Source organism: Mustela erminea, chromosome 12, assembly GCF_009829155.1.
Source record: "Mustela erminea isolate mMusErm1 chromosome 12, mMusErm1.Pri, whole genome shotgun sequence".
NCBI classification, from domain to species: Eukaryota; Metazoa; Chordata; class Mammalia; order Carnivora; family Mustelidae; genus Mustela; species Mustela erminea.
Window position 1 is genome coordinate 13,788,317 of NC_045625.1, and position 16,880 is coordinate 13,805,196.

Sequence of the window (16,880 nt, forward strand, 5' to 3'; positions counted from 1 at the left end):
AGATCCAAGGGGTACTCTGAAAAAAAAGAAAAAAAAGAAACACTAAGTCTGGCCTTCCTTCATGCTGAGAGCTTTATAAACTTTGGTTGGCTTATTCAACTTCAGTCAGAAGATATTTAAACTTCAAAACCCTGTTTTTCCTTTCCTAGTCACACAAGAAAACAAGTCATAGTACTCTATAATCCCACCTCGTATTTTTATACAAGTGGTTCTATACATGTAGGTCTCAATGTATATGATTTGGGTATAATTTCGAGGAAATGGAATAAACATGGAAGAAATCTAACCAAACAAAATTTCAAAAGAAAGGAAATGTATGTACAATCTTAGCACACAAGGAGGAAACAGTAACAAAAATATTACTTTTATAGTATTGTATTCGTACTTTGGATGAAAGTCTATTGAAGACCTTTATTAGGTTATTAAAACTGGGTGTATTCCTTTTCCATAGGAGTATACGGGGCCTATGTTTTACAAAAATTCCACATCTTCTATTATAATTAAACCAGTGACTTCAAAGGAACAATTATGTTTAGTTACATTTAAAAAGTGAGACTAAATTCAAAACAACAAAATGATTTTCATGAGATGATAGTATTAGAAGTGTTTACTGACAGGCTGGAAAGAGGTTATTTTAAGTGAATGTTAAAAAGACATAGTTTTACATGTAAGTTAGCTTTTCAAGACAATTTTATGAAGAAATTATTGTCATACTTAATGTACTGGCTTCCTGATACTTCCACTTTAAAAATGAAAGCCATCAGACTTTAATGTGTTGTTTGTATTAAAAAGTCCTTTAAAAAAAAAGATTTTATTTATTTATTTGACACAGAGAGATCACAAGTAGGCAGAGAGGCAGGCAGAGAGAGAGAGAGGAGGAAGCAGGCTCCCTGCTGAGCAGAGAGCCCGATGCGGGACTTGATCCCAGGACTCTGAGATCATGACCTGAGCTGAAGGCAGCGGCTTAACCCACTGAGCCACCCACGCACCCTAAAAAGTCCTTTTTAAACCTTAGATGTTGAGCACTGGATTTTCAGACAGTTGCACAAAAAACAGGAAAAATATTTTCCTCTGTGTTTAATAAGAGTAGGTTTAGGATAATAAAGGAAGTGTTTGGGAGGAAATCTTTTGCAGTTTCTGTTGTCAGACCAACAGCCACAGTATTCTATGTCCACACTGTCTTCTGAATCTCACTCCCAAATAAGGAAGAGTCTCAGCCCTTCCTTACATTCATTACTATTCTAACCCAATAATACTTGACTCATGTATGACTTCCTATAGGGGCCACATTATATGATGCCTTCCTCCCTTTGCTGGTGCAGTTTCTCTTATCTATAACATCCCTGAGAATGTTTATTCACTCTTCCCAACCCCTTGGTAAAGGAAAGTTGACCAATCCTTAATTTGTATCTCTGCTTTGACTAATGAATAGCTCTCTTATTGCACATGTTTTATTGGAAATACTTGTAACTTTATGGCTTCCCCAGTAGACATTCCTTCTACATTCCTTGAAGCGAGGAGTGTTTATTCTTCTATCTCTAATATCTGGCACGGTGCTGGCACATTATAGATGCTCAGTAAATTGTGGTTCGAAACAAAAGTTACTTGACAGATACAAAAGTTGGTATGAGAATTTAATTGGCAAAGTGTAAGAAATATTCATAGGCAAGGCAGTATATCTTCTTTAATAGAGATGTTAGCATATGTACTTCAGAGGGTCTGTGAAACTCTTGAAGTGGCATCCCGCTTTGTGAATACAAATAATTTGTGTGTGTGTGTGTGTGTGTGTGTGTGTGTGTGCATGTATTCACGTGTGTGCTTTTTTGGAGGAACGGGCCATACCCATAATCATAGTCTCTAAAGGATTTATTATGCCCACAGGATTAACAACTACTTGGATGATGATTACTCTGTACATCGGCAGTAAAAACCTTCCCATTGAATGGTGATCAGTACAGCCTTGATTCAAGAAATCCACTTCTGGGAATGCTTCATAAGGAAATGACCTAAAAAGCAGAAAATTCTGTGCAAAAGAAAAAAAAAATTTCCAGAGTGTGTCTAAAGGTTAAAAAAAAAAAATGGGGACAAACTCAGGATGGTCAACAATAGAGATGTGGCTTAGCGCAGGCACTTGTTGAGATAAAATATAATCATTGAAGAGAATTAGGAAGAATAAAACAGAATCAAGGGTTAGTGAAGAAAAACGGGACATTTGCAGCTGTGCATGCCATTCCCCTTTTGGTATACAGTTTAGACAAACTCTGATGTATACGCACAGGACCCACATTTCAAATTCCTCACTGCAGCATCATTTGTTATAGCAAAACAATGGGAAACACTCCAAGTATCTTAGAAGAATGGATACATTGTCATGTATCCAAATACTTGACCAGAATTTTATGCAGTAGTCAAAAACAAATGAATTATAGCTATATATCAATATGGATGACTCTCAGAAATGTAATGCTGAGAAAAAAAAAGCCATAGAGAACATATACAATATAATTTCTTTTCTATAATGTCCCAAAATGGGAAATAGAATATATTGTTTAAAAATGCATACATCTATGAGAAAACTATAAAGAAGAAGAGAATGATTAATATAAAAGTGAAGATGACTTTGGAAAAGAGAAGGGGATGCACAGATTACCTCAAAGATACTAGTAATGTTCTTAAGAAGTGTGTGTTTACATGGGCTTTTAATGTATTCTTTTTTTAGTCCTGTGTGTGTATACATTAAGCACACACACATAGTCTGGTATATGTGTCACATTTCACAGTGAAAATTTTCAATAGGATATAAACCAGTGAATATAACATGATTTCAACTATGTTGAAAAAATAATACAGAAAATGTTTGGAAGGTAATACCATCACTTGTGATACCTGTACCAAAATTGTAATGTTCCTACTGATGCCACAGAAATACAAAAGATTCCAAGAGACTACTATGAAAATTATATGCCAACAAATTGGACAACCTAGAAGAAATGCATAAATTTCTAGAATCATGGAATCTACCAAGACAGAATCATGAAGAAATAGGAAATCTGAACAACCCGATTACTAGCAAGGAGATTGAATCTGTAATCAAAAACCTTCCATCAAACAGGGGTGCCTCGGTGGCTCAGTGGGTTAAAGCCTCTGCCTTCGGCTCAGGTCATGATCCCAGGTCCCGGGGTCGAGCCCTATATCAGGCTCTCTGCTCCATGGGGAGCCTGCTTCCCCTCGCTCTCTCTGCCTGCCTCTCTGCCTACTTGTGATCTCTGTCTGTCAAATAAATAAATAAAATCTTAAAAAAAAGAAAAAAAAAAACCCTTCCATCAAACAAAAGTCTGGGTGAATTCTGCCAACCATTCAAAGGAGAATTAATACCAATCCTTCTCAAGCTCTTCCAAAAAGCCGTAGGGGGGGAGCTCTTCCAAACACAGGTTATGAGGCCAGCATTACTTTGATACCAAAACTAGAAAATGATGCCACAAGAAGAGAAAATTACAGGCCTATATCCCCGATGAAGGTAGACACAAAAATTCTCAACAAAATATTAGCAAACTGAATTCAACACTATACTGAAAGAATCATACACCATGATCGAATGGGATTTATTCCAGAGATGCAAGGATGGCTCAACATTCACAAATCAGGCAATGGGATAGACCAGATTAATAAAATGAAGTATAAAAATCATATGATCAAATGGTCACCTACCTGGCTCAATCACTAGAGCATGTGACTCTTGATCTTGTGATTATGAGTTCCAGCCTCATGTTGGATATAAAGATTACTTTAAGAAATGATTTTAAAATCATGTGATTATCTCAATAGATAAAGAGAAAACATTTGCCAAAATTCAACATCTATTTATGATAAAAACTCTCAACAAATTGGATATAGAGGGAAACTACCTTGACATAATTAAGGTCATATATGACAGATCTGCATCTATATCACACTCAATGGTGAAAAGCTGAAAGCTTTTTCTCTAAGATCAGGAACAGGACAAGGATGTCCACTCTTGCCACTTTTATTTAACATAGTATTAGAAGTCCTAGCCAGAGCAATTAGGCAAGAAAAATAAATAAAACCTATCCAAATTGGAAAGAAAGAAGTGAAACAGTCACCATTTGCAGATGGCATCATATTATATATAGAAAACCACAGAGACTCCACTAAAACAAACCAAACCAAAACAAAACAAAAAATTGTTAGAACCAATAAACAAATTCGGTAAAGTTGCAGGATACAAAATCAACATACAGAAATCTGTTGCATTTCTTTTTTTAAAAAAGATTTTATTTATTTATTTGACAGAGAGAGAGATCCCAAGTTGACAGAAAGGCAGGCAGAGAGAGGATCTGTTGCATTTCTTTGCACTAATAATGGACTATCAGAAATTTAAGAAAATAAACCCATTTACAATTGCATGAAAAGAATAAAATACCCAGGAATAGACTTAACCAAGGAGGTGAAAGACTTATATATTGAAAACTATGAGACATTAATGAAAGAATTTGAAGACACAAATAAATGGAAAAATATTTCATGCTCATAGATTGGAAGAATTAATATTATTAAAGCATCCATACTATCCAAAGCAATGCAGAGATTCAATATAATTGTCACTGAAATTCCAATGGTTTATTTCTCAGAAATAGAACAAATAATCCTAAAATTTGTATGGAATCACCAAAGACCTTGACTAGCCAAAACAATCTTGAGAAAGAAGAACAAAGCTGGAGCCATCATGCTCCTTGATTTCAAACTATATTACAAAGCTACAGTAATGAAACAGTATGGTTTTTACATAAAAGCAGACAGGTAGATGGAACAGAATATAAGTCCAGAAATAAACCCATACATATATGGTCAATTAATTTATAGCAACAAAGGAGCCAAGGATATACAAGGGGAAAAGGGCAGTCTCTTCAATAAATGGGTGCTGAGAAAATTGGATAGCCACATGCAAAAGAGTGAAACCAGACCACTGTCTTATACCGTACTCAAAAATTAACTCAAAATGAAGTAAGGACTTGAATGTAGGACTTGAAACCAATAACAGCTCTTATCTGTGTATTTGTTTGTTTGTCTGTTTATTTTTGTAAATCTTTTTTTTTAAGATTTTACTTTATTTTATTTATTTGACAGACAGAGATCACAAGTAGGCAGAGAGGCAGGCAGAGAGAGACAGAGGAGGAAGCAGGCTCCCCACTGAGAAGAGAGCCCGAACGGGACTTGATCCCAGAACCCCGGGATCATGACCGGAGCCGAAAGCAGAGGCCTTAACCCACTGAGCCACCCAGGCGCCACTGTTTATTTATTTTTAAGTAAGCTCCATACACAACATGGAGCATGAATCCATAAACCTGAGCTCAAGAGTCACATGGTCTACTGACTGAGCCAGCCAGGCATCCCCCAATAAGTCTTATGAATGAAGAAAAAAAATCAAATTGTACAAAATATTTTCTCTGACCTCAATGGAATTAGAAATTAGTAACAGAAATATAGCTGGAAGATTCTGAAGTCTTTTAAAACCAACATACTTCTAAATATAAAGGTCAAAGAAAAAAATGAAGAAAAGAGTATTTTAAACTGAATTAAAATGAAAACGCAACATTTCACACTGGTGGGATGTAGCTGGAGCAGTGCTTAGAGGGAAATTAGGAGCACTGCATGTGTATATTGGAACAGAGGAAAGATCTCAAATCAAAGATCTTAAAAACAAAACTAGACGGGATTTCATTAAGATCAAAAGCTTTTGCACAGCAAAGAAAACAGTTAACAAAACCAAAAGACGACTGACAGAATGGGAGAAGATATTTGCAAATGACATATCAGATAAAGGGCTAGTATCCAAAATCTATAAAGAGCTTAGCAAACTCAACACCCAAAGAACAAATAAACCAATCAAGAAATGGGCAGAGGACATGAACAGACATTTCTGCAAAGAAGACATCCAGATGGCCAACAGACACATGAAAAAATGCTCCACATCACTTGGCATAAAGGAAATACAAATCAAAACCACAATGAGATACCACCTCACACTAGTCAGAATGGCTAAAATTAACAAGTCAGGAAATGACAGATGTTGGTGAGGATGCGGAGAAAGGGGAACCCTCCTACACTGTTGGTGGGAATGCAGGCTGGTGCTAGGACTCTGGAAAACAGCAGGGAGTTTCCTCAAAAAGTTGAAAATAGAGCTACCCTATGACCCAGCAATTGCACTACTGGGTATTTACCCTAAAGATACAAACATAGTGATCCAAAGGGGCACGTGCACCCAAATGTTTATAGCAGCAATGTCCACAACAGCCAAACTATGGAAAGAACCTAGATGTCCATCAACAGATGAATGGATAAAGAAGATGGGGTATATATATACAATGGAATACTATGCAGCCATCAAAAGAAATGAAATCTTGCCATTTGTGATGGCATGGATGGAACTAGAGGGTATTATGCTGAGTGAAATAAGTCAATCGGAGAAAGACAACTATCATATGATCTCCCTGATATGAGGAAGTAGAGATGCAACGTGGGGGGTTTGGGGGGTAGGAGAAGAATACATGAAACAAGATGGGATCGGGAGGGAGACAAACCATAAGAGACTCTTAATCTCACAAAACAAACTGAGGGTTGCTGGGGGGAGGGGGTTCGGGAGAGGGTGGTGGGATTATGGACATTGGGCAGGGTATGTGCTATGGTGAGTGCTGTGAAGTGTGTAAACCTGGCAATTCACAGACCTGTACCCCTGGGGCAAATAATACATTATATGTTTATTTTTTTTTAAAAAGGAAATACTAAAAAAACAAAATTAAAAATTTTAAAAAAAGCACTAGAAAAGGAAGAGCAGAAGAAACTCCAAATAACAGAAGATAAGTTATAATGAAGATAAGGGCAAAAATAAATACAAAGGAAAACAATAGAGAAAATCCACAGAACTAAAAGTTTGTTCTTTGAGTAATCCAAATAAAGTCAATAAACTTGCAACCAGAATGATCAGGAAAATTTTAAAAAGAGAGAAAGAAGACATACAGAGAACCAAGATCAGGAAGGAGGGACTATCACTATTAAAAGGGCAATAAGGGAAGTTGAGGTCGTCATGAACTCGCTCAGAAGGCGCACACAGTTGTGTCTTTCCACAATGTTGGCTTTTCTTCAGTCGTAAAGCAAAGTTAACACAATTATAAAGCAGGATTCCAAACCCGGGGACATTTCACTAGGTGCTTAGCTTGGCTTCTCACACATCACACAAAGCAAAGTGCAAGACAAGTCACACAACCGACAAGATAGAACAGGGGGTAGGAAGTTAAAGGACCCAACGTGGAGTCAGTCTATGGGTGTGCCGTTGAGATACGGCCTCGGTCCCATCCAGGTCTGTTGTCGGCACTTGCTGCTGCTTATGTTCAAGCAGGGAATGATCTCAGTTCTTTTTGGAGATCAGCTGGGCAGAACCTTCGGCTGCAGCTGCTTTTTGAAGTGGTCGGACAGAGAGGGGTCTGTGTCTGAGCAGTCTGGCAGCTGGCTACAAAAACCCTCCCTTTTTAAAAGGGATATAGTCAGACTTGGGCCTTTGCAGACTCTGTTTCTGCAGCTTATTGGCTCTGAGTGTGTCATCAGCCGTCTCGGCGATACCCCGTCTTAGCTGCAGTGCCTTTAGCTGCTTGTGTCATTGCCTGGCCCTTTCTCGACAAGTCACTCCATCTCGTTCCCCACATAGTCAATACAAGTGATGACTTGGGCAAAACACACAGATTCCCTGAAAGACACAGACTGTCAAATCTTTCTCAAAAAGCAATAGATAATATCTATTAGGAAAGAGAACTTGTACTCAGAAATGGAATTTTTACCCACCCACCCCCAAATCCAGGTTTAGATAAATTCACTGGTGAATTCTACAAAACATTTAAAGAAGAAAAAATACTAATTCTACATAAACTCTTCCAGAGACAATATGTCCCAACTCATTCTAGCATTACCCTGATACCAAAACGAGGCAAAGGCATCGCAAGAAAACTACACTCCAACTTCCCTTATGAGCACAGACATCAATATTTCTAAGAAAACTTAAGCAAACTAAATACAATGAAATATTAAAAAGATAGAACTTCCTAACAAGGATTTATCCCATGATTGCAAGGCTGGTACAACATGCAAAGTCACACAAACTGGAAAAGAATTATATGATGATCATCTCAATAGATAGAGAAGAAACATTAGACCAAATCCAACATCGATTTATGATCAAGATGAAGAAGAAAATGATGATGATGGTACTCTGTCTGCTCTCAAGTTATCTGTTCAGTGTGATGGCTGGGCCATGCTCACCTGTTTAATCCCACTGCTAAGCATAGGGTCTGGTCCCAGAAAGAGCTCCACAAGTATTGGTAAATGAATGGGTGAGTCAGCTACATTGCAATGTTTGGATTGGTGAACTTGGTGGAGAGACCTAGGTATAATTTGGTTGGTAACGGCTTCCAATTAATGTAAGCCTGAACCAAAACCCAAATAGACTGATATTCTGGGCAGCACCAAGTCACTTTTAAGTAGGAATGTTTTGGGGAGGGAAGAAGCAGCACAGGATTTCCTTCAGTGGAATGGTGCTGACCAAGTTCATTGCTTCAGAGAGAGTGAGATCTCGCCCACACACCGGACTGCAGATCCTCAGACATGTTGGCACCTGCTGACCGTGTAGGAAGGATGCTCCGTCTGATCTATGGATGCATTGGGGGCCCGCCCCTCCCTGCCTTTATTTTTAGTCGCTTGCAGAACCAATAGGCTATCGCTCAGCTTTTTAATTTCCTCCAAACATTTTCTAAATGAGCCACTGTTATCTTTAATCACCATACGAGGGGATTATCCACTTTCTCTTGAAGAAGCTATTTTTGCCAAGAGATGAGATTCTTCCAGACAAGGACAAAGACATTAATGGTTGTCTATTAAGATTCTGTTTTAGTTGAGATAATAATTTGGGGGCAATTAAGCAAATTGTATAGACTCCAACGGACCATTAATCTCCAAAGGAATTGTCTGAAATGGAGAGGTCTTTATACTCGGGAGCAAGAATCAGAGTTTGGTGACAGTGATATTTGGAATTTCCTGAATTAAAAAGGAAAAGGTAGCGATGTGACCAGGCATGGGACCTGGGCAAAGAACTAGCTTTATTTCCTTATAACACGCACCTCGCCTTTTTGTCTGAAAAGACAGAGATTATCGCACTATTAAACGAAGGTGTTAAAGCATCAGTTAAAGGTGACAAAGAGGAGGCAGAAGTCTGTCAGCACACCTAAGCCAAAGGTCGCATTAGCAGCTGACACCCAAATTTCGCTGAGTTTCCCATCAACCAACAACATCTGTGACTTAGCGGTTACTCTCGAGTTAGAGGATGCATCCTGGCCCGGCAGCAGAAAAATCTCTTTCATGGAATTCTAAAACACAATCCGTAGCGGTACAAAGAGCATCAGCTCTGTACTCAGAGCAACAAGGATCCCAGCGCAGCCAGCAACCCTACAACCTGGGAAAGTTCATAAATGGCTTAGTGCTCCTGTCCGTACCTGTAAAAGGAATGATGCTGACCTCAGAGTTGCACCGAGATTAAATTAAACCTTATACGAGAAGCATCCCCGCTCATGCCATGTCTACCCTGAGTGATACTTCTTCCCTCCCTCCTTTTGTCTAAGAGATCATTAATAAAAGCTTTCCCCAGCGCCCCCCGCAAAATGCAGTGTTGTGTGTTGTTCTTTCTGTGATGACTGGGGAATTGGACCAGGGACCAGGGGACTTGTTTTCTGAGTAGAAAACCAACCCACAGCCCAGTACCGGAGTAAGGCTACTCCTCGGTTTTAAATATATTTGGAGTGAAACGAAATACTTTTCTAAGTTGAATTGGTGGTGTTTTTGTGTTTTCAGTTATGGGGGAGGTGCTGCGGAGAGGTCCGGGGCCAGGAGGCTGAGTGTGACAGGTGTCCCTGCGGTCCCACAGGGTCTCGTAAGCATGGCTGTGTCCACCTGTGGGGAATGGGTGAGACGTGGGCTCTGTGAGCGGAGGAAAGAGCGGGCCTAGGAGTCTGCACGCTCAGTGTGTAATCCAGGCGGTGAGAACCGTACAGAGTGAATTGCCACAGGCCACTGAACCCACCTGGGGCTCAGTTTATCCATCGGAACATCCAAGAGACTTAGTTAAATGTCCTCCGTGAGGGCCCTTCCTGCCCTTGTAATTCTATGAGGGCCAGAGAAAAGTTTTGGGGGAAGAGATTGTTAATTCTAACTCAGATCTATTCATTCTCTTGCCAACATGTATTAAACACCTATTATCTGCCAGGGACTACCAGAGACCCTAGGATATGCAGCGAAAGGTCTCTCTGTCACAGAAAGCCAGAGTACACACTGTAGGACTCTAGGTATCCTCAAGTCGAGGTAAGATGTATCTTTGGCGACAGAAAGCGGACCAGTGGTTTCCTGAGGTGGAAGGGAGATTCGACCGCATTGCAAGGACACTTTTTGGGGTGAGGGACATACCTTATATCTGCGTGCATACAGCAGCCACTAGCCTCACGTGGCCGTTATGAATTTAAATAAGATCAAGCTTTTTATTTTATTTATTTATTTAAAAAAGATTTATTTGACAGAGAGATCGCAAGTAGGCAGAGAGGCAGGCAGAGAGAGAGGAGGAAGCAGGCTCCCCGCCGAGCAGAGAGCCTGACGCGGGACTCGATCCCAGGACCCTGGGATCATGACCTGAACTGAAGGCAGAGGCTTTAACCCACTGAGCCACCCAGGCGCCCCCACGATCAAGTTTTTTAAAAATTTAGTTCGTTGTTCACACAACCACATTTCCAGTGTTCAATACAGTCTCAGTGTTCCCTTTGGGGAAGTCAGAAAAGGATGCGCCTTCTTTGGAATGGATTCATCTTGGGAAACAGAACCTCCAGCGTGGCGAGCAGAGCAGACTGAACTTCAGCCTCTACTTGTCCTTTGGCTGGATATCCTCCAGCAGGACACAACCTAGGCAGCGTAGCCGGTGGCCTGCCAGCGGTGGGGGTGGGGTGGGGAGGCAGATGTGAAGGCAAAGGGCCTTACATTCATCCCTTTGGGGACGTGTGTCCTGCGGCCACCCACTTGTGTCCCTCCTTCCCTAGGTCCTGACCTGCTCTCTCAGTAGAAATTCACTGCATTTGAGGGAGAGGGGCAGGCTCCCCCCACCCCCTGCAACTTACAGTCAAGATGTCTTGTGCTTCCTTTAAGCTGCAAAATGTTCAGTTGATTCATTCCATGATCCTTTCTTGCCTGGGGCTATTGCTACTTTACATACTCCCAAGTGCAGCTGGGAAGGATGCTGGAAAGCTCTCCCAGCATAATTTTCCCAAAGCCTTTGACTCTCTAATCCGCCAGCCTCTGGGTTTAGACACACGGGGATCTGGCTGGGGTACTGAGGATGATCAGTGATGGGACATTTTGATTTGGGGTGGAGCTAGGCCTTTTGGAAGTTGCCAAGAGGCTCAGAAGCATCAGCTTTTGGGAACTGTGAGACTGAGGTCCAAGTTCCTTTCTCCGTCACTAGCTTTTGCTGTGTGACTTTGGGAAAACTGGTTCATGTCTGGAGCCTCAATGTCCTTATTCATAAAGGCTCACAAACTTGCCTGCGTGTAAGAAAGCATCAAGGGATGAAAAATGTGATACGGGCTTTGTAAATAGTGCTGCATCAAACAGTGGTTTTATTTCTGCTGGACTTAAAAAGTGAGGGCCTCGTGAACATAAGATGTGAAGAAGTTTGTATTTTCAGGGAATGGATCTTACTTATTAAAACACCTTTCCCCAACCCCTCAGTCAGAATGCCTCAGTCTCCTCTCTTTGTGCCCCTAGAATCTTACTGTTAGTTTTCTTTTACAGGCAAAGTATTGAAAATGTCTTTTTTTGATTTGTAATGATGCCTTTTCACCAGCTTCTGAAGGCAGGGGTCAGGGGAACTCAGTGAGAGGCATTGTGGCTTCGTGATTAAGAGTATGGGCTTTCGAATGAAGTGCTGGGTTCATCTGGGTTCAACTCCCCTCTCCTCCAGTTCGCTGCTGTGTGGCCAGGCACCTCCCTCTTCTGTCTGAGCCTCAGTTTTGTCAACTATAAAACTGGAGTATAATCTGTCCCTGCTTCATGCAGTTAATGTAAGAACTGAATAGAATGTTATTAACACACGTCCGGCTCATAGAAATAGCTCATCAATACATGGTGTCTAATATCAGTTACTCACGGAATCAGAGCCAAGAGGCCCCTCAATGTTGTGGTCTGATGCACTGAGTTCACAAATGAGAAAGCAGGCTCAGAACATTGAATTGGCAGGTCTGTGATCACATCCGGCTGTGTTACCCTTGTTACCTGTTGTTTGTTTGTTATGCAGAGTTTCTCGTTCCTCTTTCCATCTAGAATCAAAAATCAGGACTTGATGTGAATTTGACAAACTGGCATTGGGCACCGACTCTGTGCACATCCTGGGACTCGTGTGGGCCCAGATGGCATCACTAGCTCAGTAGCCCATCATGCTCTGGAGAGGACAGTGGGTACTGCTGATGGGGAGGGCTGGCTGGGATGAGCTCCTGAGAGCAAGGGGCTGGGGTGACATGCTAGAAATTCTGCCGGCCTTGGGACCAGTCACACCTGGGTCTGGAACTTAGCACACCTACATATTAGAAGGGTGCCTTGGCCAAAACTGGGACCATCTGTGTAACAAAAGAAATAAGGATAGTAAGGGATTATAACCCACCACATAAAGCGAACACCCACAAGTCCATATGGATTTCAGTGAATAACTAACTAAAAGATGGAGAAGAGAAAGCTCTTTCTTCCAGTAGAATTCCAGTTCAAAAATACAGAAGGAGGGGCACCTGGTTGGGTCAGTTGGTGGAAGGTGCGCCTCTTTCTCCTGGGGTTGTGACTTCCAGCCCCACACTGCGTGGAGAAATTACTTAAAAATAAAATCTTTAAAAGGCATGTAGAAGAAAAGATGAAAATAGTAAATCACCAGTTGGTGAATCCACAGTCATGATTGTGCAATGTTTTAGGAAGGAGTTCTCCACAGATGCTAAAACTAGTGAGTGAGGGTGCTTGGGAGCTCAGTCAGTTAAGCGTCTGCCTTCGGCTCGGGTCATGATCCCAGCGTCCTGGGATCGAGCCCCGCATCGGACACCTTCTCCCTCTACCTCTCTCTCTCTCTGTCTCTCATGAATAAATAAAAAGATAAAAGTGGGTGAAAGTCTGATGAAAACCAGGATATCTGCATAGTCCCAAATATCACCTCACAAGACTTTTTAACAAAAAGAAAAATAATAATGTTGCCAGGGAGAATCTTGGCAGATAGGGCCTCAGCCAGGATCAGGGTTGATATTACCAATGAATGAGTTGTATGAACATTCTCTCTCTCTCCTGACACCCTGGGAATGGCATAGTGATTGGCCACCAATCACTTTGGTGGCCTTCGTGTCCAAAGTGCATAACGTCTTGATTTAATCATGAGGAAACACCACGTGAACCCAAACCGAGAAGCATTCCCTCAAATAACTGGCAAGAATTTTCCTCAGGTGTCAGTGTCATGAAATCGAAAGACAGGGTAGCTGTCACAGGCTAGAGGAGAGTCAGGAGGCAGAATACCTAAATGCAGGGTGGAATCCTTTCTTGGATCCAAGAAACAGGCATTCATGGGAAAACTGATTAAATTTAAATAAGGTCTGTAATAAACAACACTGTATCAATGCAATTTCTTAATTTTGACAATTACACCATGGTTATATAAGATGTTACTATATTGGAAAGCTGGGTGAATGCTCTTTGGAGAATTCTTTGTACTATTTTTGCAACTTTTTTTTCAGAGGCTGGAATTATTTCTGAATGAAAAGCTAAGAAAAAGAGAAGAAAACAAAGAGAGAAAGAAAGAAGAAAAGAATGCTTTTGGGAAACCTCTTCCCTTCCATGATCCTTTCTTTCTCCGTCTGCAGACTAGGGCACCAGCTCGAAAGACTTCCTAGTGGCATGAGGATAAAACGAAATAGTGCAAAGCCGCAACATGTAGGTCTTGATGTTACAAAGTTATTCTTTCTGCTAGTAATGGCAGCCCAAGTGTCTTGATGAGATGCTGAGCTGCAAAAACTTCGGGAAGGTTCTACCCTAATGAGAAACATCTGCCTGCAAGCTACTTCCTCCCAGCCATTTGCTCTGACCTAGCCCAACAGAATAATAATGCCAGCTTTGTGGCTGGGTGGCTGTTGTCAAGGAGATGGAGCCAGATAGCCCAAACAGCTGGTGGTGGTGACGTCATCTCCAGGCTTGGCAGAGAGAAGGGCCCTGGTGAGACAGGGATGGGGCAAAGGGCTCATCCCTGACCACGAAAATGGGAAAAACAGCTTCCCAAATAGGCTATCCGTTGTCAATTGATTCTATTTTCAGTTTCCAGGTTCACTAAAGGGTTTAAGCATACCATCCAGGAACATAATCATTCGCTGGACAGGGCAATGGATTCATCATAAGGAAAGGAGCTCACAGGCTCTTTCTATATAGTTTTCAAAGTATCTAATTAGATAATGTGAGCTCAGCATTGTCTGGCCTATTTTACACATAGGAAAACCAAGGAGGAGCAAGGCGAAGGGACCCCAGTCATAGGAAAAGTCAGAGGACTTTCCAAAGTTTGAATCCAGGTGTGTTGACACTTCCAGTCCTGCAATCATGCTGCCAACACTAAGATCCGCCTTGTGGCCACCTTGCCGTAGTTACCCAAGGACTAGAGTCTGGTGAACACATCACTGAAATACTGTTGTCTGGATGTAGCCCTCACCTCTTAATACTAAATCTTAAAGTGAAAATTAAGAGAAAGTTAAAGTTAAGAGAAAACCAAACAGAGAGGAAAGACAGTCTGCCTGAAACAATGAAGACACTGGAGATTAGAGGAACCTGGGCTCCAATCCCACCTCTGGAACTTAGCCCCAATGAGACTGGAAGTGAGTTATTTTTACCTTTTTTGGTCTCTGTCTTCTCACCTGTGAGTAAAACAAGAATAACAGCTGTACCTACTCCAGAGGACCATTGCGAGAGTTCAGGGAGGTGGTACATGTGATTAGCTGGACACAGGTCACACATGAGAGATGCTCCAAATGTGTAAGTCCGTGTCCTTGTTTCTTTCCTCAAGAGCTTCCATCTGTGGGATGGAAACTTAGTGCCTTCATTTGGGAAGTGATGATTCGTGACTCAGCCTCCCTCACCGGAACAGAATTGGTGGTGTGTTTGGAGCTTTGAGAGAAAGACAGTAAAATTGCCTCCAGAGCTGTGCGGTCCTGAGACATCCATCTAGTCCAGCCTTCTTATTTCAGAGGTGTAGAAGCTGGCCCAGAGGAGTGGTCTGCAGAGATCACAGAGGGCTGGGGGCAGAACCAGGGCAGACGTCCTGATACCTCCAGCTCCCCTGCTTTGGGACACACTCATCTCTTTGGTTGAACTTAGTGCCATTCCAGGGTGTCAGGGACTGTCTCTTCCCTGGGTCAGGGCATCTGATGTGCCAACTAGTTCCTGGCCACTCTCTCTTTCAGGCTGCTGTTTTATTGCTGATTCACCGGTGGCTGAAGAAGAGGGACAGGTACGGGATCATGAGTTTTGTAGACTTCACTGAAGCTAATAGAGGGATGTATGGGATTACCATTGACAGGGCTTCTAGACGTATCTTGGGTCATCCTCACATCGTCACTAAAATCTTGCAGGATAGATATAAGCCCCCACTTTCCAGATTGGTTGAATCATTCATTCACATATATTTTAAAACACCTTCTGGGTGGCAGGCGTAGTGTAAGGGATATAGCAGTGAACAATCAGAACACAGTATCTGTCCTCATGGGGTTTCCAGTCTAGAGCAAAAGGAAGATTTTTTTCGAAACACAGAAATACATAATTGCAAAATGTGGTTAAGTGCCACAGAAGAAAAATATGGATTGCTAAGAACAGAAGAAAGGGCTTGCTTTACATTAGAGGATTAGAGAAGGCCTCTTTTGGGAAGTACACTTACATTTTAGCACACCTGGAGGACTGGTACCTGATATAGGCAAAGTCACCCTCCCCCCACTCCTCCATCTTTTCAAGTTATTTTCTTCCAGGATTCTTCTGATGGCTCACACGGGGAAGGTAGCAACACCAGAAGGGGAGAGGTAGGTTGACTTTGCCGGCCACCTCTGTCAAAATCTGTGTGTTTGCTGGTTGCTCTGTGCTGTAGGAAGGGCAGTCGGAGTTATGGAGAGCCCTGATCTAGTTGGCAGCTGTGGGCCTGTTGACAGAGTTACTGTTCATGACTTTGGGCGATTCATTTCCTCTCTCTGGGCCTCGGTTTATTGATCTCAGGTGCGTTTAAGCCTCGGGAGATTGGAGGAGTGTTGCTAACCACCAGCTCTAAAGGATGAGCTTGTTTGTCTCAAACTAAGTGTGCAAACTATTGGTGGAGTTGGGATTCCGCAGATACGATTTTTATAAAGTGAGGCGGCATTTGCTTATCTGAGTTTCAGCTCTAGGCGAAAGCCTTCTGGATGCACAGTATAATGACCCTTAAGATTAGGGGGTCTTTGTTCTAGAAAAACATTTACTGGATTAGGAACTCTGAGGGTCAGTGAAAGACTGGGTTCCCATCTGCCGCTTGAATTAACGGACCAAAGCCGGCCTTTGCCCTCAACAAAGATGGCGATTGCCCCGAACTCGGCCTGAGCGCCCTCACAAAAAATGGCAGCCTGCCTCTCTTTCCTTAGTCTTGCTGGTCCAAGTGCGAAGGCTTCTGCCCTTAATCAAGATGGCACCTTCCAGCGATTCCCTGCCCGGCCTCTGGCGCCTGTCTGTCGGCTTCACCGCGCGCGCCTCGATGACCCCGC